This window comes from Augochlora pura, chromosome 10 (genome assembly GCF_028453695.1).
Source record: "Augochlora pura isolate Apur16 chromosome 10, APUR_v2.2.1, whole genome shotgun sequence".
NCBI lineage: Eukaryota > Metazoa > Arthropoda > Insecta > Hymenoptera > Halictidae > Augochlora > Augochlora pura.
The window spans coordinates 32,370,176-32,393,501 of NC_135781.1; the positions used below are offsets into that span (position 1 = coordinate 32,370,176).

At 44.1% G+C, this 23,326-nt stretch overlaps 1 protein-coding gene across 3 annotated transcripts in view; it reads left to right on the plus strand.

Moving 5' to 3' along the window:
- Positions 1–23,326, plus strand: part of LOC144476475 (nucleolysin TIAR) — a 680,102-nt gene that overhangs the window by 348,908 nt on the left and 307,868 nt on the right. The gene's annotated exons all lie outside the window — the stretch shown is intronic.

Sequence of the window (23,326 nt, forward strand, 5' to 3'; positions counted from 1 at the left end):
TATACCCGTAGGACTGGGGGCGACCCTCCTGATCAGCGATCACCGCGCAACCATTAATGTAATGCCCCTCAACCTTACCAACCGGGGTTAGATGGATCGTGTCGGGGGTGCTTTGTTGCGCTATGGCTCGTAATAAACGTGATCCGTTAGCCGGCAGTTGTTCACGTGCACGAATAACTTTATATATCTCGTCGCAAAGCTATTACAGACTCATCGTCGGCACTTTATATACCTGAGCCATATAGCATGGCGGGCGGGCGAGCGGTTGGCGGCGGCATGGTATCCGCCTGAATAGTGCAGACCAACCAAAAGGATCAGCATGATAACTCGATTCCTCGCTTTATCCCATCGTTCGAACGCAGATATCTTTTACGATGGGAAGCCGGCTTTCTTGCTAAACCAAGTGCTCTATTCGTTTCGTATAGGCCACCATCCCATAAATTAGCCGAGATTTAGAACGTTTTTACGTATACTGATTGACTTTAACATCCTGCCCAGACTATCGTGGACCGAGACCCCTGCCACTTTAATCCTTTCTTCCTGAACTATCTCCACAAGCTTCTAGAAACTTTGAATAACTTTAATATGGTCAGCGATGAACATTAACTGCAAAAATTGTATCTATATAAAAATCATTTATTTCATCCCCTAAACGATTTACGAAATTTAATACTCTGTGCTAAAATTGTTTACTCATTTTCTTTGTTATTTAATTATTTATTGCTAATGTGATTGTCTTGTCTAACCCTTTATACTGCGATTTATTTCATAGCTACTTTGACTAGCTTTTATTTCTTAATAAAATAAATAAATTCCTATGTCTGAAAATTGGTAATTATTCCATGGCAACCCTTATTTTAATATTAAAATATTAATGGCATAGAATGTAATTTCGATTTAAAAAAATGCTAAATGATAAATGTTGAGCTTTAATATCTTAACAAAATAAATAAATCCCTGTGTCTTAAAATTGATATTTATTCCATGGCAACCTTTACTTTAATATTTAAATATTAATAGCATACAATTTAATTTCGATTTGAAAAATACTAAATGATAAATATTGAGCTGAAAGTTATTAACAAAAATTACTTACAGAAATATTTGATTTACTGTGTTTATATTATAATTACTCTGTTCGTCGATTAATATCCCCATTTTCCACGCAGGCTGCCTCGACAAATGTAATTTCTATTTGATATGCTCGAAGCTGCGGGTACTTCAGAAGGTATTTTAGTACCTTCGGATCGGGAAAGGGTTTAATGCGAAGTCACACGCAACCGATACGCACGCGTTTTATAATCGTGTTTGTATCCGAAGCCGGGCGATAATGTAACGTGTAATTATTTTCGTCGGAGAAGTGTAATTACTCAATTATAACGGTGGCGTGTCATAGGGTACTGATTACGGGATCATTAGGGAACATTTGTGGGAAGCTGAAACTTTTCTATCATCGTGTCATTCGACAATTTATACGGCCGCGGCTCGCGATAATCAATGCGAAAGTTTCCGCCGCGGCGTCGGTGCTTCGACGACGCGGCGCTACGTTATTTTCAGCCGTTAACAAAGCAAACTACTCGCGATTGTTACACAGGGTTCACGCAATTTTTACGCATCCTGCAATTTTTTAAATAGGCGGTGGATTATAAATTCTTCGATATAATAATTGCGTGATTTAAAGGGATATATTATATAGTGCATTTATTTTTTCAATTGATAGCGTCGCACTTAAGATTTTAAGGTTAATCTTGTTTACCTAAATACCTAAATGAAATTCTATATTTTTTATATGAAAGTATGTAAAAATATTTTTTAGTTTTTAGTGAAAAAAAGTATTGACCTTTAATGGTTAAAATCTAATAGCTAATAAACAGTTTCCTTTTATATCTTGATTATTTATTGATTAATAAAAATAATAATTTAGTAGAAATATATAAATCGAAAATTAATCTTTTATTTTGTATTTGAAACTTTTCTCAAAGATTCTGAAACAATTGCAAGATTCTGCGATAATTATAAGATCCTCTAATTTTCAATTAAATCTTCTCGAGGGTTCCCGATCATTCGGCGTTGCTCGGGACTTTTCGTCGCCTCGTCGGTATCGTCGCTCCGACGATCGGGCGCGCCGGCCACGCGCGACGGCCCCGTTCCCGCGCGCCGCGCAGCCCGTCTTTTCGGTTATTTCGAATTATTCAGCTTTACGCCGCGGCGGGTTTACGCCGGTGTTTTACGAGTGCATCGCTTTAATGATAAATGAAAAATAAACAATCCCGTATACTCTAGCGCTAATATTCCGCGCTCGGGCACGGGGCCGATGCCGCGGAAGCTGTTAAATCTCGAAGGTAAAGCAGTCGCGTGTTTCGCCGATTTTGCGGGAATTTATTAATAAATTATGCGAGGGAGCGCGCTATAACCTCCTTCCGTCATATCGAAGAACCCGGGAATGTAAATGCGAGTTTTACGGCTACTATGTCTGGCGTCGTAATCTAACGTTTCGAAACCGTGTTTCGAGCGGCTTTCCGGCGAACGAATTACTGCTCCTCGCGTATAAACTCCGCGCCGTTTGAGACGCGCGCGCGCGACTAGCGATATAAAAATGCTGATTGTCCTCCGCGAAGCACGTTGTATAATAATCTATAGCGAGGGAAACGTACGAAACGCGTTTCGCGTCGCATTAGACGCGTTCCTTTCGCGGTTTAACCACGGCCGCGGGAGCAACATTCGATTTAAGAATACCGAAGCGGCTCTTTGTGCCGCGGCGAAGAAAATAGAAACGACGTCGTCTTTTATCAACCTCTGATCCAATGTTGGCCCGAGTCGCTGCATTTCCAACAAAATCGTCCTGATTTTATTAAATGAATTTAATTTAAATTCTATCGATAATTATTCTTACCACGATTATTACTCTTACACAATTCTTATTTTTACACAATTGTTACTCCGAACTCTATATGCAATAACTCCATGTATTAATTAAACGTTTCCCTTTTCGACCGCGATATTTGTTATACCACGCGCCCTCGCATTTCTATGCATACTTCCCAATTTGCAAGTCTCATAAGTTCGGACCGCTCCTCGAAAATACGCAACGTTTTACAAGGCACCGTTCTCAGCGGTTCTTACGGCACCGAGGCGTTCCCCCATGAATCCCGACGAAATGCTCCGGCCACCATGTAAAACTCTCGATGTTACGATCGATTTAACGTTGCACGTACCGAGGTTCGGAAGCTGACGCGTTGTTGCGTTATAAAAATGGTAGGGTTGAAGTTGTTTAAGTTAAATGGTTGTTGGCTACTTGTTTAAGGTTTTGTTAGTTGTTAGTTAATTGTTTACGGTTTTGTTAGTTGTTAGTTAATTGTTTAAGGTTTTGTTAGTTGTTGGTTACTTGTTTAAGGTTTTGTTAGTTGTTAGTTACTTGTTTAAGGTTTTGTTAGTTGTTAGTTAATTGTTTACGGTTTTGTTAGTTGTTAGTTAATTGTTTAAGGTTTTGTTAGTTGTTAGTTAATTTTTGAAGGTTTTCTCAGTTGTTAGTTAATTGTTTAAGGTTTTGTTAGTGGTTAGTTAATTGTTTAAGCTTTTGTTAGTTGTTAGTTAATTGTTTAAGTTTTTGTTAGTTTGTGTGGCAGTCTTATGGGATTTGACATAGGTTAGGTAGCAATAGTAAAACCGTTTCATTTTACTAATTAAAAACACCCGAAATACCTGCCTAAAAATAGCTTCTTCTAAAAACGTAGGTCCCTACCTTAAAGTTAACTAACAGTCCCTACCATTCCCATAAAACATTCTAAAAGCACCATTCGCGTCACTCGCCAAACATTGAGCACCGTAACGAAAGAAAACCCGTTCGAGAATTGTCAATAAAATCGACTCCGCGACTCCGATAATTACAGAATAAAAAACACAGCCGAGCCGGTTATCCGACTCCGCGCGTTAACTAAAAAAAGAGAGGGGGACGGGTGGGAGGGATACATCATGCCGGAGAATTATATTTCATTGTCCCCCATAAATAACGCTCCCGGATCCGCGACACGCGTGGCAACGCGTCGTTCATTGAGATTCCCCGTTTCGTTTCGATCTCCCCCCCTCCCCCCTTCACCGTTTATCGGCTCTTGCGCGCATTTGCTTAAATAAACAACGTCCCGTGACTTTTAATATGGAATAACTAATTTGATCGGGGGGGAGAGAGGGGCGGTCTCGCTGTTACTCCGGGAACTAAAAACGTTAACTGCGATCAACGGCAGTGCCGACAACGGGAATTATACATTCCCATGTTTCAATTTTTCAGCCGATCCACCCCTAGAGGGGAGGGGGGGTGGTGAGGGGTGGCGAATAAACGCCCTCTCTCTCGTCAATGGCGGATCGGTAATTAATGTTATTCCCGGGGCAAGAAATATTTATCCCCGCGTGCGGCCCCCGGGTCTGCTCGGACGTTTTATTGTGATCGGCTAAAAGCAACAAACGGACGGAGAACATTATTCAAATTGCCCGCTCGCGTAAAATGTCACCGGTGGTACAGTCGCGCGCGAGAACGCGCGACATACGGTCGACGCGTAACAGCGAATTTCGCCGGGTCGACCGCCGGCCTCCTTTTCACGTACTTGTGATCTCGGTTTCTTTTTTACGCTGTTTTTTTAGTTGCTTCAATAGCAGAAGGTTGATTAGTTTCTGTAATATTTTTTTATTAGTCGCGTTTTTGGAAATTGTTTTACATCGCGTTTGTAATTTGGACGATTTTAGTATTTAATAATTCTTGGATAGCTTTGCTTTTATATATTGTTTTAACAGTGCTGAATTTTTGCTGTACTGTTTATGGTTTTATCAAGTTTAACACTGCTAGGTTGGAAGTATTTTTTGAAATATTCTTTTATTTATTTTGAGAAATAGTGGATGTCTCGGAGGCGCTTTTTATCCATCGAATTAAATTTAAAAAGATCAACCGACTAAAATTCGCGGTGAAATATGCAATAGAAAATTGCAACAGAAAATTACCGTAAAAATTGCTTTAAAAGTTGCCTTAGAAATTGCAGTGAAGAGAGAATTAATTGTACCGGGGTCTCGCTTACATATTTCACCGGCCTGAACGGCGTGGAATCCAAGTCACCATATAAATGTTCGATGTGTAAAATGGATGAGCCGAAATCAATTTTTTGTTTTTCCCCCGCCCTTCTCTCTTTTTTCTTTTTCTCGCCACAGCCCATTTCGATTCGCGCCGCGGCGGTTCTAATACGATCGAAGCGAAAATGGCCGGGCTTCCTTTTTTGTCCGACACACGGAAGAGGCAGAGGACAATAGTCGGCAGCGGCGGAGGGGCGGTTGTCCGCGCGCGAGTGCGCGAGGGATCGATAAATCCGTGGAAACGAAGAGGTCGGTTCCATATGAAAAATCTGGAAATCCACTTTGTTATTTATGCCCGCTCTGCTCGGGGCTCGCCAAGATGCAAGGGATACTACTTGCGCATGTGGAACAAGATTATCATTTTTCCTCGGTGAATCCCGACGAGGCCGCTATTACTTTCGGAGTTCTTTTCGCGTGCGCTCCCCGCCCCTTCCTCTCCTATCCTTCTCTCTCTCTCTCTCTTTCTCTCTCTCTTTCTCTCTCTCTTTCTCGCTTCTTCAGCGACCTCGTTCTACGCCGACCAGAGGAAGAGAAAGAAACCGGGATTTTTTTTCCGAAACTAAGTGCCCCGAGCATGCTAGCCGCGATTTGCATTGCGAAATGCCGATAACTCGACGACACGCTTTTCCGACTTTCGTTGTTTCGATTGCAACGATAACCCTTCCCGTCTCACTATCGCTCTGTGAAAGAGGTAAGATACAGGTATAAGTAAGCCAATAATTATTCGAGACGTGATAGGACAATTTTAGTGGTGGCTCGGAGTCGCCACTGCAAAGGGTTGATAAAGTAAAAATGATTCTAAAATGCGTCAATTTTCAGCGAAGCTCTAAACTCGCCCCTAGAGTGCAAAGGGTTAAAATACTGTATTAGTCATGTATCGCATACGTAAGAAATAAATTAAATTAAATTAATAATACAAAAACTACTTGTAAAAATAATACAGTAATTTTCAGTCAGTTGACTCATTCGACTGCGAAGAATTAATCGAAATAATTGTCATCCTAACCTAAAAATTCGCACTTCCCGCGATCGTTCGTATACTTTTCGCGCGATCTCGGCCAATTGCACCGATCATTTTCCGCGCGATCGATCCCCGCATCGGGCAAACATCACGCCGACCAGGGTAAACAAATAGCGCGCCGGCAATATTGCTCCGTTTACAGTAATGAAACCATGGACAACGGTAATTATATTTAGTATTGATTTAGGTAGAAACATAACGGCGGCCGGATAATGACAAGCTCTCCCGCGCGCGCCACAGCACGGCGCTACCACGAGCGCGGAACGCGGAGAGAGATATTCGTGGCCCGATTATACCGGGTGGGTATATCAGCAGCAGCAGCGGCAGCAGCGAACTTTTTAATAATATTTCGCATGGTGAAATTACTCTTCGCGGAGTCGCTAAATCACCCGATACACCGTCTGCCGTACGTTATTTTATGGTACGAAGCGCCTCGGGGGCGCGCGCGCGCGATAGTTCGGGATCAGAGGGGTCGCGCCGTGCTATTTCCATTAGTTCTGAGCCTCCGGTATTAGCTTTAACCATTAATGAGCCGGGGCTAACCCACACGGCCGGCGAGCCGGTTGGAACTACACGCACTGTGCGGATATGTTTTGTCGCGCTGGCCTTACGCGACAGGCGAAAACGCGCGCAGTTTATCTCGGGTCCTTGCCTCTCTCTCTCTGTCTCTCTCTCTCTCACTCTGGCCGCCTTCCATATTTACACGAAAGCTATCCGCCGCGTCCTTCCGTCTACGGCTGTTGAATTAACAAGCAATAAGCTGGAACGTATGAATACGCTTCCGCGATCTAACCCAGGAGCCGTGTGGTTCAATGGTTACGCTAGCAATTGATTCCGTGCGGTAATACGGTCGCCTAATCGCGAGCATTGTCGCTGATAATAACTCTTGGACGGCGAGACAGAGTCTTAGAGACTATAGGACATTTTCTGAATTAGGTTAGATCATTTTACGACGTTAGAAATGCTGGTCAGATTTTAGTTTATAATTATTTTAGTTTACTTGTTGTTTTTAATTTTTAAGTTGCAATAATATAATTTAATTTTTATTGGCTTCAGATCGTCGAGGAAAGATTTTTATATTATGTTATATTTTTATACTACATTTTCAAATTTTCGAAAACTATATCCTAAATCTACTCTTGTACCAATCCAAATCAAAGTACGAACCATTGAAAAAAACCTCCCAACGCAGCCAACTCGACATCACAATGAAACAAAGTAGCCGGAATCGAGCCACTAAAAAAAACCCCACGGCCGTAATTGAATATAAAATTGTAACGTAAACGAATCGCTGCCGCGGCAGAAGTCGAGCGAAAGTTTGAAAAGGTGACCAGCGAATCGTTTAGAGACACTTATGCCACTCGCCGCGGCGCGCCTTTCTGCGGACGGTTCGCTTTCGAACCGCGGGCAGCTGTAATTAAAGAAAAGCGACGCGAAAGGGGCCGGTTTTGAAATAGGTTCAAGCACAAACATTGTTCGCGCAAGATAATAGTACCGGGGCGGAACTGGACGCGGAAGTAAATTCTGAATGGTAACGAAGAGGGGGTGGGGGTAGAAGAAGAAAAGGGGAAAGGGTTGGGAGAGGGGAAAGAAAGGTGGAAAAGGTGGGAAGGAGAAAGAAAGATGGCAAAAGTCAAAAGTAGGAAAAAGGAAGAAAGATGGCAAAGGTAGGAAAGAGAAATAAAGATGGCAAAATTAGGAAAGAGAAATAAAGATGGAAAAAGTGGGGAGAGAAGAAGAAAAATGGAAAGGGAAGGAAGGAGAAATAAAGATGGAAAAAGTGGGGAGAGAAGAAGAAAGATGGCAAGGTAGAAAGGGGAAATAAAAATGGAAAAAGTGGGGAGAGAAGAAGAAAAATGGAAGGGGAAGTTTGGGAGTAAAGGAAAGGTGGAAAGGGGTCAATGAGCAGCAAAGTAAATATTACGTACAATTTAATGAGTGAGCGAATGCTTTCTATCGGCGCTCTTAATCCGGTTGCGGCCGAAGCTTCCCGTCCGGTTTTATTCTTATTACCGTCGCCGGCCGAATTCCATTAAATTCTTGAATGCGCGCGCGCGCGCCACTTAACACTTCGCGAGCCGGAAGCGAATCGGCCACACGCAGGATTCCCGAAAATATTGCGATCGCCGCCGCGGTTTTCCCCGAATGGGGCTGCTCCCCGCGCCGGACGCAAAGAATTAGGCTGGCCGGGCCGCGCGCGCGGCAATGAATTCCGTCGCGCGTTTTATTGGAACGGAATCACGGAATTTTATCCCTTTCTTCGCCTTTTTCCGGTATTTGTAATTTCGAGCGCGGCGAAATGAAAACAAGGCGAGAATTAAATTTCGACCTGGGTCGACCGCCCGTTCAATTTTCTTTTCGTTTCTGATGCCGGTGAACTCTTTTATCTCGTTATTTGGACTCTTCGTTGCATGCTTCATTTAAGTCGTCGTTTTAAATTAAAAGAAGGGAGTCGAGATAGTGGTTTATGAATTGAGGGGATCGAATTCTAAGGAATTTTATGGAGGTATGGTTGAATGGGGATTTTAGGGCAATGATTTTTAACTGGCTTTTAATATTTGTTATTGTATATGTTACTGTATAAAATTTGGAAAAATTGAACTTTGATAGGATATTACGATAAATATAGTCCATTGTGATAAATTGTGACTATAATAATAAGTCGACTGAAAAATTATATAAATATATAATATATTTTAACCTCGATATTCTAATAATACAATAAATATTAGGCACGCACAAAATTGACAGTTTTCAAGAACAACAGTTTTGAAGAACAAAATCGGATGATTTTCGAGCACTCAGCAAGATATGCGATCCGTGTTCAGTTCCATGGGGGGAGGGTGGGGGTTACTGAAACCGGAGAATGGGGAGAGCGCGCGCGAACGCCGCGGATCTTTTCCTGGAGCCGAATTTATTCGAAAATAATAGCGAAACCGGGCGCGGCGCGCAAACAATAAGCCCGGCAGCGCTTTGAGCCGGGGGGGCACACGCGCAACCCGAAAATTCCGCGCGCACATTGAAGAGTACAGATGGACGAACGTCCGCGATGGAGGGGAGGGGACGATGGGGAAGAGGAGAGGGGGTGGTAGGTGCACGCGAGCGAACGGGCACGTGCATATTTCCCCAAATGCGTATCTCTTATTCAAATTGCATGGAAAATTCGGTACGTCCGGCCGCGGCAGAATTTATGGTGGCCGGCCGCACTTTGCAGCGTGTCACGACCGCCGCGGCCCCTGCGCACCATTGGTAGTTCTAATTGGGATTTATGCGTGCGCGCGCGTGAGCGCGGTCCTTTATGGTGGCCATGATACCGCCGCCGAGGGGCCGAACGGGGTCCTCTCCGCGCGCCGACTGTATTTGTTCCCCCCCGTGCGTGCGCAAATAAAGTGAACAGCGGCGCTACGGAGGAACGGGGGGGGGTGGCACGCGATAGAGGGATGCGCCGAACGCCTGAATCGCGCGGCGGCGAGATGAAGGAGCGTCACGGTAACTGTGAGAAAGGGGGGAGAGAGTGGGAGAGGTGGTGGGAATTTGGGGAAAAGAGTGGGGAGGAGCGGAAAAGAGAGTGGAAGATGGGGAAAGAAATGTAAAGAGAGAGAAGGGGAGAGAAATACAAAGAGAGAAAGAGAGAGAAATGCGAAGAGAGAAATTGAGAGGGAAAAAGAGAGAGAAATATAAGAGAAAAATAGAGGGAAATTTAAAGAGGAAAAAGAGAGAGAAATATAAAAGGAGAGAAAAATAGAGGGAAAAAGGGGAAAATACAAAGAGGGAAACAGAGAGAGAAAAATAGAGAGAAAGAGGGAGAAATACAAGGGAGAAAAAGAGAAAGAAATACAAATAGAGAATAAGAGAGGAATTGAGAGAAAAAAAGAGAGAGAAAAATAGAGAGAAAGAGAGAGAGAGAGAGAAAGAGAGAGAGAGAGAGAGTGAGTGAGTGAGTGAGTGAGTGAGTGAGTGAGAGATGGAAGGGAGAAAAAGAGAAAGAAATACAAATAGAGAATAAGAGAGAAATACAAAGAGAGAATGAGTTAGAAATACGAACAGAGAAAAGGGGAGAAAAATATAAAAAGAGAGAAAAAGGGACGGAACTACAAAGATAGAAAAAGACAGAAATACATAGAGGGTAAAAGAGAGAAAAAGACAGAGATAGAAATACATAGGGAATAACAGAAAGGGAAAAGCAGGGACAGAGATGTAAAGAGGAAAAAGGAGGAAGAAATGCAAAAAGAGAAAAGGAAGAGGGTGGAAGAGGGAGAAAGAGGGTTGATGAGAGAGAGAGAGAGAAAGAGATTACAACGGGTCACTTGTTACTCCACCTCGACCTTTTCCACGATCGGCGTCCATTTTAAAGGCGCGTGTTCGCTGTTCTGTTGAATCTGCTTCATTTATTATCTATAATTCGCTTTTAACGTCTCCACCGTTCCGTCGCGAACTCTTTTCATTTGTCAACGATTTTCAACGTGCTTGCCTACGAATATCTCATAATATTAATAATAATAATAATAATAACAATATAATTACAATTAATAATAATATGATGAATAATATGGTAACAGTATGATTTATAATGAAATACTAGATAAAAATTAGAATAAAAAATACATCGATATTGGAATCATAATTCGAGGAATTTTCTATTTAAAAGATATTTTTGAATCTTCAGTTTTGTGTTCATTATTGAGACTACGTTTAATAAAACTATCCTTAATAAAACTACCGTCAATAAAACGCCGCCCAATCCTCAATCACCTGATCGAAAACACCCGACCTAAAACCATGCAGATGCAGCACGCCAGATAGCACCGCGGGTCCGTATCCTCTCCCGCCGTCGCTCCGGCAAAGACTATTTGAAATTCCATTAAAATTGTTTATCTCGCGTCGGTGCATCCGCGGCCACTATAAATGCGCATGCAATCCGCGGTGGTAAGCAGCTTATTAATCCCGGCCGCATCGAGAAATCAACTCTCCGCGCCCGCTTAATAGAACACAACCGGTGTGTTCGGACCTTTCTTTGGACCAGCTAGCGCGAACGCGATTTCGCGTATGCCCGCGGTGACGAGGTCGCATACCTGAGATGGTCAGATCTAGAATAAACTAACGAACGCGACGATGACTAACAAATTTCGCAAAATTTCGCAAATCGGAAAAAGAGAAACCAGGGCGCGAAACTAGAGTCGAAAAACCAGCGGCGTCGGTTTCTGCACGGCGACGTTGTGACGCGTCTATGACGATACCACACATTATACCTTTCCTATCTGCCCGGCCCTTTCAACTATGACACTGCGACGCATTTTGCCCCCTCATTTATAACAAACCCGCGCAACATAACTTCCTCATCTATTCATGACACACCCGATAATCTCATCCTTTGACCCATGACACACCCGACCGACTCATCCCACAGACTACCAAAAACAGTACGATACTATATAATGACCCAGTGTACAAAATAAAGCAGTCTACAATTTCACCTCAACCGAAGGTGCGTCGTTGTTCTGTCCGATCTTCGACCCAAGTTCGTATACGGGTAACTTCACCCTTTGCAGTGCGCATAGATTTTGCGAGCCGCTTATCCGCTTGGTACTGTTTATTTTAATTTTCTTTCGAATCCTTAATTTTTCAAATGAGTTTCAAACTCATTTTTATCAAGTTTACTTACATATAAACAATTGTTAACAGCCTGTTAACTATTGCACCAGGTTACTTAAAATGGAAACGCTATAAGTTTGGAAAAATATTTTGGATCTCAATGGCTCCAACTGCAAAGGGTTAATTAATTTCTAGCCAAGCATGGCGGTATTATAGAGCCCATCGATGAACATTGAAATTCGTATCCGCGTCGAGTCACGCTCGACATAGTGCCGCCAAGGGTTAAGTCGCGGCCAGTAAAATATTTTCAGCCGGTCCCGCGACAACGTCGACGTCAGCCGCCGGTAGGTTTATTCCGCGGGACGCGCGCGGCAAATAGTATTGTCCAGGAATGCATAGCTTGACTACTCGAGGGCCATAAAGTTTGCGGTGCCGGGGGATTCGTGTTCGTCGCCGACCCTTCATGCGCTTTCGAAGCATTAAGCTCCCGCGCGCGGTTCGTCCGTGCCCGTGTACCCCCGGCCGTCGGAACATAGCCATGTTTGATTTAGCGCGGAATGTGGCCTGCGGCTAGTGCCACCCAACCTCTTCCAAATTACGTTTACATAAATGACTAACAGTTACCAACAAGCCGAGAATACGACAAACAAACGGGCGGAGGAGGCGGGCGGGCGGCGGGAGCGGGCCGGGCGAGAGGCGCGCGGCTGGCACATGGCTTAGTCTACCGTGGCCTAAGTAAAAACTCGTTAATTAATTAACCTCGCCCTTTCTCTGCGGGCTTTGTGAGCAAACACACAGAGACGACGCGGAGAAACGGCAGAGCGGCCGGGCGCGGAGGTGTGCAGCGTCCCACTAAACTCCCAGGATGTCCAGGCTCAAGAGGCCGTCGGCATGTTGCGGTAACCTGAGCGGACTAGAGAGCTCTCTCTCTCTCTCTCTCTCTCTCTCTCCTATCGCTCGTTCTCGGTCTATATTCGTCTCTCTTTCTCTACGGTCTCTACTCTCTCTCTCTCTAGGTCTTCAAGTCGTGGCTGTTGTTTCGACCTAAGCGGCCGAGCCCTTCGGCCACCCTCTCTCTCTCTCTCTCTCTCTCTCTCTCTCTGTTCTTCTCTTCATTTCACTCTCTCGCTTTAATTGTCTCTCTCTTCATTTCTCTTGCTCTCGCTCTTCATTACCCTTTCTCTCTCTAGGTCTTCAAGTCTTAGCTGTGTTTCGACCTAACCGGCCGAGCTCTTCGACCACTCCCTCTCTCTCTCTCTCTCTGTTCTTCTCTTTTCATTTCTCTCTCTCTTCATTTCTCTGTCTCTTAATTTTCCTCTCTCTCTGTCTCTCTCTCTCTTTCTCTCCGTCTCTAGGCCTTCAAGTCTCAGCTGTTGTTTCGACCTAACCGACCAAGCCCTTCGGCCAACCCTTTCTCTCTCTCTTCATCTCTGCGTCTCTCTATGTCTCTTTTCATCTCTCTCTGTCTCTTTCTGTCTTTCTCTCCCTCTCTATCATTCTCTCTCTCTCTCTCTCTCTTTGGATCTCCACCCCCTGTTTATCCTTAAACCCACAGGCGGCATATACAAGTGTTCTTGTCTAAGCAAAACGTACCTGGCAGCGTTTCCTCCTAGACGCAACTTTGCGCGCGTTGCGCCGGTTTGTGTTTCCAGTTCACGGAATTACGTGTGGTTTAATGGTCAAAAGAGCTACCGGTAGAACCGATGCCGGATTGATATTCGCATTTGACGGGGAATTGTTCTTCGGGCTACGCTTTCTACATCGTACTCCACGGCTTATATGGTAGCAAGTCAAACAACACACTGCTGGATGTATGTACCGCTGTTGGGAACAGTTTTTGAAAAGAATATTTACTGTGTATATTTACTGTAATAAAATGTACGCTAAAATGTTAATTTTGCAGAAAATGTTATAACAGTTGCATTAACTTATTTTTGTAATTAATGTGGTAATTAAAATTGTACTTAGTTGTCGCATATTATATAATTGTAACACTGTCTTCTTTTGCTAGATTTTGAGAGACATCTTTTTTAACATTTGTATTTAAATAAAAATCGCGTTGAATATATACGCGGTGTACTGTATATTGTGGTATAAATGACTGAGAATTAATTCTACATGCAAAAGAAGTGGAATAGAAGAGCAACATTTGTTTCATTTAGCGCTTTGTGTGCGAGAAAACTGAGTTGAAAGATGCGTCGAGTTCGCTTGTGCTGCGACGACAAGTGGAATCGGTGTGTCATGGTCAGACGCGTCGCCTGCTTCCTATTTAATGGTGAAGAATTAATTTTGTTGCGAACTATTATTTATTAACATTTCTGTTATTATTATCAAGTATTATATTATCAGGTATATTTATCAGATACTTATACATACACTATACCTAATAATATATCACCCGATTCTATAATAATTAAATCTGTAATATAAAATCCAGGAAAAAAATTTCAAGAAATTACCTCAAAACAGAATGTCGAAACTCCACCCTAAATAAAAAATAACATTAAACAATTCATCACGGTACTATCAACGCTACGAAATCATCGACCACCCCTTTCGCATTTTGAATGGAATTTTGCAGCCATTAAACATAATCGTCCGACATCGCTGTCAACGTGAAATCGTTCCGAAACGCTTATTTCTCTTATCGAAATAATATTCCAACGGGGTTCCACGTATATCGTTATCGTGTACAATTTCGGTCGTTTCGCGCAACGAATATTCGCCACGGATCTAAACCAATGAATACTATAATATTAGAGTATTACCACCGCGAGAGAGAAAGAGAGAGAGAGGGAGGGATGGGAGGGGATGGGTACGGGGAGAGAGAGAGAGAGGGTATCTCTCTAGTTTCGAAACGATTTTCACATGAGTTGTTGATCGGGCGCGGAAGCAACAAACCGGGCTACGCTTCTCAAAACAATTTCGCGCGACTGACCTAACTCGGACCTTCGGCAACTTTTCCAAGTGGGCGAGCGACGCCCTAAGGGCGGAACGCATATTTACGGTGGGCAATGTTTTCCTGTTTCGTAGAATTACACGCGAGCACAGAGGCAGAGAGAGAGAGAGAGAGAGAGAGAGATACAAAAAGATAGAGAGAGAGAGAAACATAGAGAAAGAAAACGATATATAGAGAGATACAGAGAGAGATAGAAAGAGATATAGCGTGACAGAGAAAGAGAGAGGGGTGGGGGGTGTATACCATAGCCGCGTTTACATAAGCATCCCCGTGGCGGGCGCGCCGTATTTATTGAAATAACGTCGAATAAGGCGCATTACTTTATATGCGCGCAACAGCTTCATCAAGCTGCACATAATGCAAACCATGCAAATACGGAAGATTTAAATATTCAGCGAGCCTGCTTCATAATAAATTACCTACCGATAATAAGAAATCCACTCGATTTGCATTCATGGCAACGATGTGGAACAATTTGCCGCGGAGCGGTTCCACCCCGCCCTTGCCTTCGTCGTTTTCAAGATAATTTCTCCAATTTTGACCAATGTGACACGATTGATGCGACAAGGAAGGGTTAAGCATTTTATTCATTTTTAATACTTTTACCGAACTCTAAAATTAATGACGTTATTGATAGATTTTGTTTGCTTAGATTTGTAGGAATTTTTATTATATTATATATGGGAATGAAAGAAGATTTAATTTTAATAAAGTCATTCTTCATTTCAATAATTAAAAAGAAACACATTGCAAAAGAACAATTGAAATTCTACCAACGTCGATAAATTTAATATTCAGAATGACTAAAAAGGGACTCTCATCAAATAAGATAAAATGAATAATTGAACACATATTTCTCTGCTATAGAAACTCACCCCTTAAGAAGTTAAACACACTAGATAATAACTAACTCGACTAAACTACGATTAAACCATGATTAACTACAAAATTAAGAAATTAAACAATTGCCAATAAATTAAACAATTATGAATAAATTAAAGCATGACTAATAAGTTGAAGTGTACCTAATAAATTAAATTAGAATTAATGAAATTAAACTACAACTAATAAATTAAACAGTAACTAAACACGTCCAAATCCCCGCCAACAATACCTAAAACCCATAATTCACAATTCTAAAACTTGAAATACAGTCGAACGATTGCGCCCTTAAATGGTAAAGGGCCGGAAACACTACCAGAAAATAAAACCGCCAGCCTGTAGGACAATAACGATCGTTCCGGGGGCGAGTCTCGCGTGGACACATCGTACGTCAGAGCAAAAAATTAACACTTAAGTGAAGCCGGTGGAAAGAAAGTGAACTGGCTTCTTTCAGCGTGGTCGGAGCCGTCGTCGTCGGGGAGGGGAGGGGAGGGGAGGGGTCGCCGAGGTCGGGTAATGGACGGGTTGGTCGGCACGAAGAAAGGATCATCAGAGGGACGAGTGGGAGGAGGGGCGGGGGGGATGGCATTCATTGCAAGATAGAATAAGATGAAAAAATCAGCGAGTTGTAGTAAAAGAGAGTTGCGGGAGAGAGAGAGAGAGAAGGGGAAGAGGGGGGTGTATTCTCTATAACGTGGCTACCAGTCCGCGCGTTTGCGTTGACCCTGGAGGCTTTCGAGAAACGAAGCGCGTAATTACATGCCCAAGGGCAAGCGCGCAGTTCCAAGCAACCCTCTAACTCACTCCCTCGGTCCACCCTCCGGCCACCCTCGCGAACCCCCCCCCTCTCTCTCTCTCTCTCGCTCTCTCTCTCGGGCTCTCCCGGCGCTGGATTTCGTTTCGCTATAACCACTCCTCCATATTCCGCGTCGTTCTGAATAAACACGCGGGCAGACTGACGGATGGACAGAGTTCTGTAGGGGTGGCGCACATATAACACACACACATGCATGTACGCTCCTACGGGCAGAAAAACACCGTGCACCCGCGAATCGTCTTCGCCTCCGTAATTTTTAACTTAGCAGTTTAAAATCGGCCGATGTCCTTGTACGCGCGAGACACTCGCTACGGGAAAATCGTCGATATTTAAATTCTTATAATTTTCCGAGCAGATGTGCTTCTGTGATCCAACCGGGCTTGTTTTAAAGCTTGAAGACTCTGCTTTCGTAACGTGTCGTCCGTTTTACTGGCGAACGGTCTCGCGTGACACGGTCGATAGAACGGCACGTGTTCTTTTCTGAACGAATGACGGAATAAAGGAAATTCAAATTGCTGTAGCAATATTGTATAATTCTTTTCCGGTAGTGAGATTTTTATAGGTTTAAAGGGCGAAGTTTTCTCTTTAATATGGCGTCTTGAAATTTAATTTAGGATTATTTCTTACCTTATTATCGATTTTTAAAGGACACGCATTTTACAGTAGTATCAGACATATGTTCCATAATACCCTACTTGCTTTTCGCTGCTGTTTTGTTAAAAAAATATATAGATAAACTTTCGATACACCGTTTTAAAGAGGAGACTCCAAGCTTTAAATCCACGCTAGTCTCATCCCCAGGAAAAATTTTTTAACGTTTCTACAGACGTTCAAAGTTATAGCATTTTCTGCTGCAAAACGGTCTTCTGTTTCGGTTTTAATTCGTTGCTTGCAAAAATCTCAGCAAAGAATCAACAATATACCATGAAAATTTATTCTTTTAGAATTGTTATATTCGATGTCGGAATATCGTAAACGTTTATTCGAAAATTCCGCAGCCGGTATTCGGGGAGAGGCGTCGCCGCAACGGCGAAGCGCCTCAAAATTTTAGAGGTGTCCGCGATAGAGGCTGGTTTTCGGTGAAGTTGTTGGGTCACGTTTTACTTATTCAGCTGGAGAAAGCGTGACGCGAATGTGCCGAACGCTGGAATTATTGCTGCGCATTGTCTATAGTGACAGATGCGGCTGTCTTCGTTCGCTTTTTTTTTTCGGTCAGCTCGCTGTCAATATATCCGAGCAGCGATGTTTCAGAATTTCGGACAGAAATTGGTGGGAAACGTCCGACGGCGAAAGCCGAAATCCGTGACGAAACGGAAAGTTAACGTTCTGAAAAAGTAAGGTTATCCTGACGAAAAGTAAGGTTTGTTCGACGAAAAGTAAGATTTGTTCGACGAAAAGTAACGTTTCCTGACGAAAAGTAACATTTCCTGACGAAAAGCAAGGTTTGTTCGACGAAAAGTAACATTTCCTGAGAAAAAGTAACGTTTGTTCGACGGGCGCAAGATTTTCGGTTATTCGACAAATTTTTCGACGTATTACGTTTCGCGGAAAATGAGCTCTCCCCGGGTCGGCAAGCAGAGCGGCGCAGCCAAAGCGCCGCCGCTTGAAATTTCTGATACTTCGAGCGATCTCGATGCTTCGAATTCCGCAACTTCTTCCTTATCCCACGGTTTCTCTCTACGCGCCGCATATTTTCCATTGTTCCGCGCATAAAGTCGTATCTGGTATTCGAGTGTATCTCGAACTGGCGAGATCTTTGGCCCCGGCCCGTTGTTTCGCGATTGTTCGCGGCGACATTGCGCGAATTTCCCGAACGCGACAGTTTTTACATTTACGAGCGATCTACCATACTGAATTTTAAAAATTTTATAAAATACTATAAATATTAAAAAATTAAAGTTCCGCCTATCGAAATGCCATAAAATTTCACTGAAAAAATTCTTCAAAGTCCACAATTTAGTAACGTCATTTTTAAATATAAATAAATATATATCGAGTAAAGTATAGTAACAAGATTGTTGGCACAGTAATTGACACACTCGCCGCAGCGAAGGATCAATCACTCAGCGCTTCGTGACCGACGACGACGGTACGTTCCGTGACGAAGCGACGCGTCGCGCCGGTCTAATACCCGATAAAGAGCTTGCCGCCGGATCAGTCTAAGATCACCCGGCGTCGTATCGCCGCGGCAATATGTTAAACGTTAGCCTGCTTACTTTTATTATCTTCCGTTTACGCCGGCCCGGCGAGAAAATGAAATTTTCCGTGAGATGCTGGCGATTCGTCTTGCGGGATTAAAAAGCCCTTTAATTTCCCTGGCGGGACTCGAGACTCTCTCTCCGTAGCCCGCCTCTTCTTCAATAATACCCCGAGACCCCCCCCCTATCCGCCACCGCTCGGTGCCCCATGGTATCCACTTTCAAGGCGCGCGGCAACCGAAGCGCCACCTTACGAATCCTCCCCCTCCTCCTACCCGTGTTGCGCCATCGTCGTCTCGTATAACCGGGCCGGGGACGCGCCTTTACGGAGCTCGCCTGGGCGCCTCGCGATGGTCACGTTACTTTTTCCGAAAGCCGAGCTAATGCGCTCTCGAATTAAACAGAATTCTAGATCAAGAACCGGGCCGAGAGGGGGGGAGGGGCGTTGGGAGGGCGAGAGAGATAGAATGTCCTCTGACATGTTAATCACTGAAATGCTCGGTTCTTCAGGAACTTTTTTCCTTTGCCCCGCCTCTCCTCGTCCCCCTCCTCCTCCTTCCCTCTACGCGGCTATTATGAAATATGTAGAGACCTACGTCACCGCTCGTTTCTTCGGATCACCAACCGCTCAAATATATATGAGCCGCCGGGGTCGAACAGTGGCCCGGGCCATGAATTCGTAACCACAGGCGGACCTGTTTCACAACCTTTTTACCTTCGCCCCCCTGGGAGGCCTGGAAATACAAGGATTTTTAGAATTATCGCGCGCGCGCGCGATACTCGGCCTCGATCACCGCCCGGACGGATTGTTTTCTGCGAAAGCGACGCCCGGCGTTGCCCGACTGATTTGCATGCCGGATGGTCTGAAGGAATACGCGAGCACCGGGACACCTTTCGATATAGGCGATCTTCTATCTTTTTTAGGGAGCGAAGTGGTAGCTGCTCTATTTTAGAGTAGATTGTTAACCGTTTTATTTTTATAGAGCTAGTGTTCGTGCTTGCATGCGATGGTGGAGAATTTTATTAAATATTTAGATTTTGAGATATATGGATCCAGGTTTCTTTTAAAAGAATTGGTTGTTATAAGTGAGCTGTTTTAGAGGGTGTCACAAAAAAATTTCTTGAGGAGGACTGAAGGATTCCTGAGGTGATTTGAAGCAACTTTTTCCTTTGCAGAAATGTTCTCCGAGGCGTCGTTAAGGAGGTATTAACGAAAGACTGTGGCCAATGAGGCGCGAGCTCGGCTGACGCAAGGCGCGTCACGGCAGTGGTACTCGCCTCTTATTGGTCAGCGTTTTTCGTTAATAACTCTTCAAGGATGCCTCGGAGAAAGTTTCTGTAAAGGGAAGAGTTACTGCAAATCACCTCAGGAATCCTCCATTTCCAATTTGTAAAACATTTTAGCAACACTCTATATTTATACATTGCTGAGTATTTTTTTAATAGTCACAGCGATCTATATATAAATCATTTCAATTTCAATCAATTCTATATATAAATCGAAAATTCATATAAAGTAAAATTGACTGAACTATTAATCACAAAGAGCATAAAAATATCATATATTTACAAAAGATCGAACTCTGTAACAAATCGCAGATGCTAGTCAACGTTGACGTGATCAAAGGCCAGTTCGAAACCTGCATGAAAATATCATATTTTCACAAGAGATCGAACTCTGTAACATATCGTAGATGCTATTTAAGATTGACGTGTTCAAAGGTCTCACTAAAGGAACGAGTGTCCTCGTAGAAAGGAGATGTAAAAGAAACGAAGTCTCCTCACAGAAAGGACATGCGAGATGACCAAGTTCCCGTAGAAACGCTAAAGGGCCGAGTCCCCGCGTAGAAAGAACTGCGCGTCGCGTATTGTCGCGCGCGCGGCAATCAACGTGTTAATCATCGGCGCGAGGGACCCGTCGCGGAATAAAAGGATTGTTGCCGAGTTTTAGGAGGAGGCCGGCGGGGGGGTTTTCTCCGTCGATTAACAACGAGACAACGGGCGGGGGTGGGGGAGGTAGGGAGAGCAAAGGTCGACGGAAACGGGGTGCCGTCGCCGCCGTGGAACACCGACGCCCCCATTCACTACACTCTCTCGGACTCCTCCGTTAATGAATAAAGTAGCCGCGTAAACTAACAGTTTTACTGCGGAACCGACAAACTTAATACAAGAGAAACAGCTTTTGTTCCTAGGCAGGCAGTGTAACGAAGTCGCCCGGTACGAAACCCCGGGCCCGTGGTACCAGGCAGATTACTCGTTGCATACTTAAAACCTTAACAACCGGGCGCTTTGAGAAAATGCCGGACCTTTTTCAGTGCTCCGCCATGAATCGCCCGAGCCTCGGCCCTCCCTCCGCTGCCCGCCACCCTTCGCCGCCCCTTTGGCCCCGGCCGTTCGCGTTCGTCCTACTTCGAAAATTTTTTTCGCCCCGGCAAAAAACTACTCTGAAGGAGTTCCGTTACTACTGAATGCGCACTTTTTACCAATGGCGCCCGGGCTCCTGCTTGTTCTTAAAGTGCACGTCGAACTCCCTCAAACTTCCGAAGAGGCCCGCCTTTTTTATTCATGCGTCCGCGAGGAACTTTCGTATATCGATAACCCGGACCGAGAGAGAGAGGGGCCGCGCGCGCACTCGCGCTCGCGCGTTGTTTTATTATGAATGAATTATCGCCGAGCGCCCCTCGTCGAAATGTTTGCCTCGATCGCCATCCGCGCAACTTTGCTCACAGATTACGGATAGTGACGAGTACTGCTTAACCCTTTCGTTACGCGACGTGATGTCTTTATGCTGGCCGATTTTGGGTGGCGCGACTTGCTGTGGTGCAGGGTGATGTAGAGTGTAGTAGACATATGATACTATAGAAATGTTATATGCATGATGGAATAGAATATAATAGGGAGAAATGTAATACAGTACAATACAATGCGATCCGATACAGTACAATATAATATGATAGGTGCGGTACAGTAAAATAGAATACAGTAGACTACAATGCAATGCAATACAGTACAATACTATACGGTAAGTATAGTTATTACTATACAATAAAATACGATATGATACAGTACAATACGATAGGATACAATACAATACAGTACACTACAATGCATTGCAATACAGTACAATATAATGGAATGCATATAATGAAATACGATAAAATAAAATAAAATAAAGTAGAATAATTCAAATATAATACAACACAGTATAATAAAACATAATATACTATAATATAATATAATGAAATACAATACAATACAATGCAATATAAGGTAATATAAGACTATAAAAAATCAGTATACATAAATAAGTACTATAATACGGAACACCTAACGAACACCTGATTGATATCCTAGAACTACAACGTCCCCTGAAAGGAAACATTATGGAGCGCGGAAAGGGTTAAACGTCGACAATTAGTCGTAAATCGGATAGTCGGTTGTACGAGTGCCTCCCCCGCGCATAATCCACTAGATTTTCCGTTTAGTAAGCAGAGAGGAGCGCGGGAGGGGGGCTAACAGGCGAGCCGACCGCAAGAATGTTGTCCGCCGTCCTTTCTAAATATCCACCGGCACCCCTAAATATTGTTAGCTTGCGTTACGCACAGTTGGCGGTATCGGCGTCCGGAGCAACCCGACAAACCCTGGGCCGCGCGCTGATGTTGCCCGGCGTGATAGTTGCCGGCGGTGGTGTTGGTGTTTGGCGGTGGTGTGTTGCTGCCAGCTTGTTTTTCGAGGCGCTCTCATTATGCGTGCCGAGACTGCATCCACGATTAAACCGCTGAGTTATGCGCGCGTGCGTTTTTAGCAGTTCGCCGCGCTGTCGTCACTCGGCCACCATCCCCCCCCCCCCCTCGACTCGCTACGGTTTCCGTACACTCCTCCCCGCCTCGATATTCGTACCCCGTGCTCCGCGCCCTGTGCGCACTATTTATCCCCCCGGTCGCAGCACCACGGTGCCCGGCGAAGTCGCCGGCGAATTTCGCGCGACACTACGGTACAGGGTTTCACGGCGCGCATCGCACCTATTCGAGGGCATTTCGTTCGGAATTAGCGCGCGCGCGGAACGCCGGCACCGACCGCGTGCCGTCGACTGCGCTCGAGGTTAAACCGTGGACGTTATGGGGGTTGGGTCGCGTCGGAGCGCGAGCGCCGATTTTTAAGCAGTTCGGTGGATTGTTTTTAAGGGTTTATTATCTTTATTTTTTATGGTCGCGGATCGGCGAAATCTCAGCGCAATATTCCCAAAGCGTTGAAACAATTAAATATTACAATATTACTTTCAATGTAACTATTGTTGTTCACATTTTGCCCAAAATATTTTTATTTTACAGAAAAATATAAACGGCATAACAAATACCTAAAAATCTGGTGTCAATAATTAATTCACCGAGCAGAATGAAATCAACGTTTCCGAAACGGCAAAGCGTTATTTTTCGCGCGCACGATCAGCAAATCCGTAAACACATTGGAAATTACAATATAAGTGGTAATTTTGGAAAATACGATTTCGCGAAGGTTCGCGCGCGCGCGTCGCTTGACAACGAATTATCGGCGCACCGATAATCTTGCAACGTTTCGCGTCCAGGTCTCGACGCTCTGTGTGTATATCAACGCGACCGATCATTACCCATGTAAATCGTCATTAAATTAATAAATTACGATTATACCGGTCGGTTAATAACGCGACTACGTGAATCAAACGGTAAACAGGGGGACATTGAAATGTGGCTCGTTGAAACCGC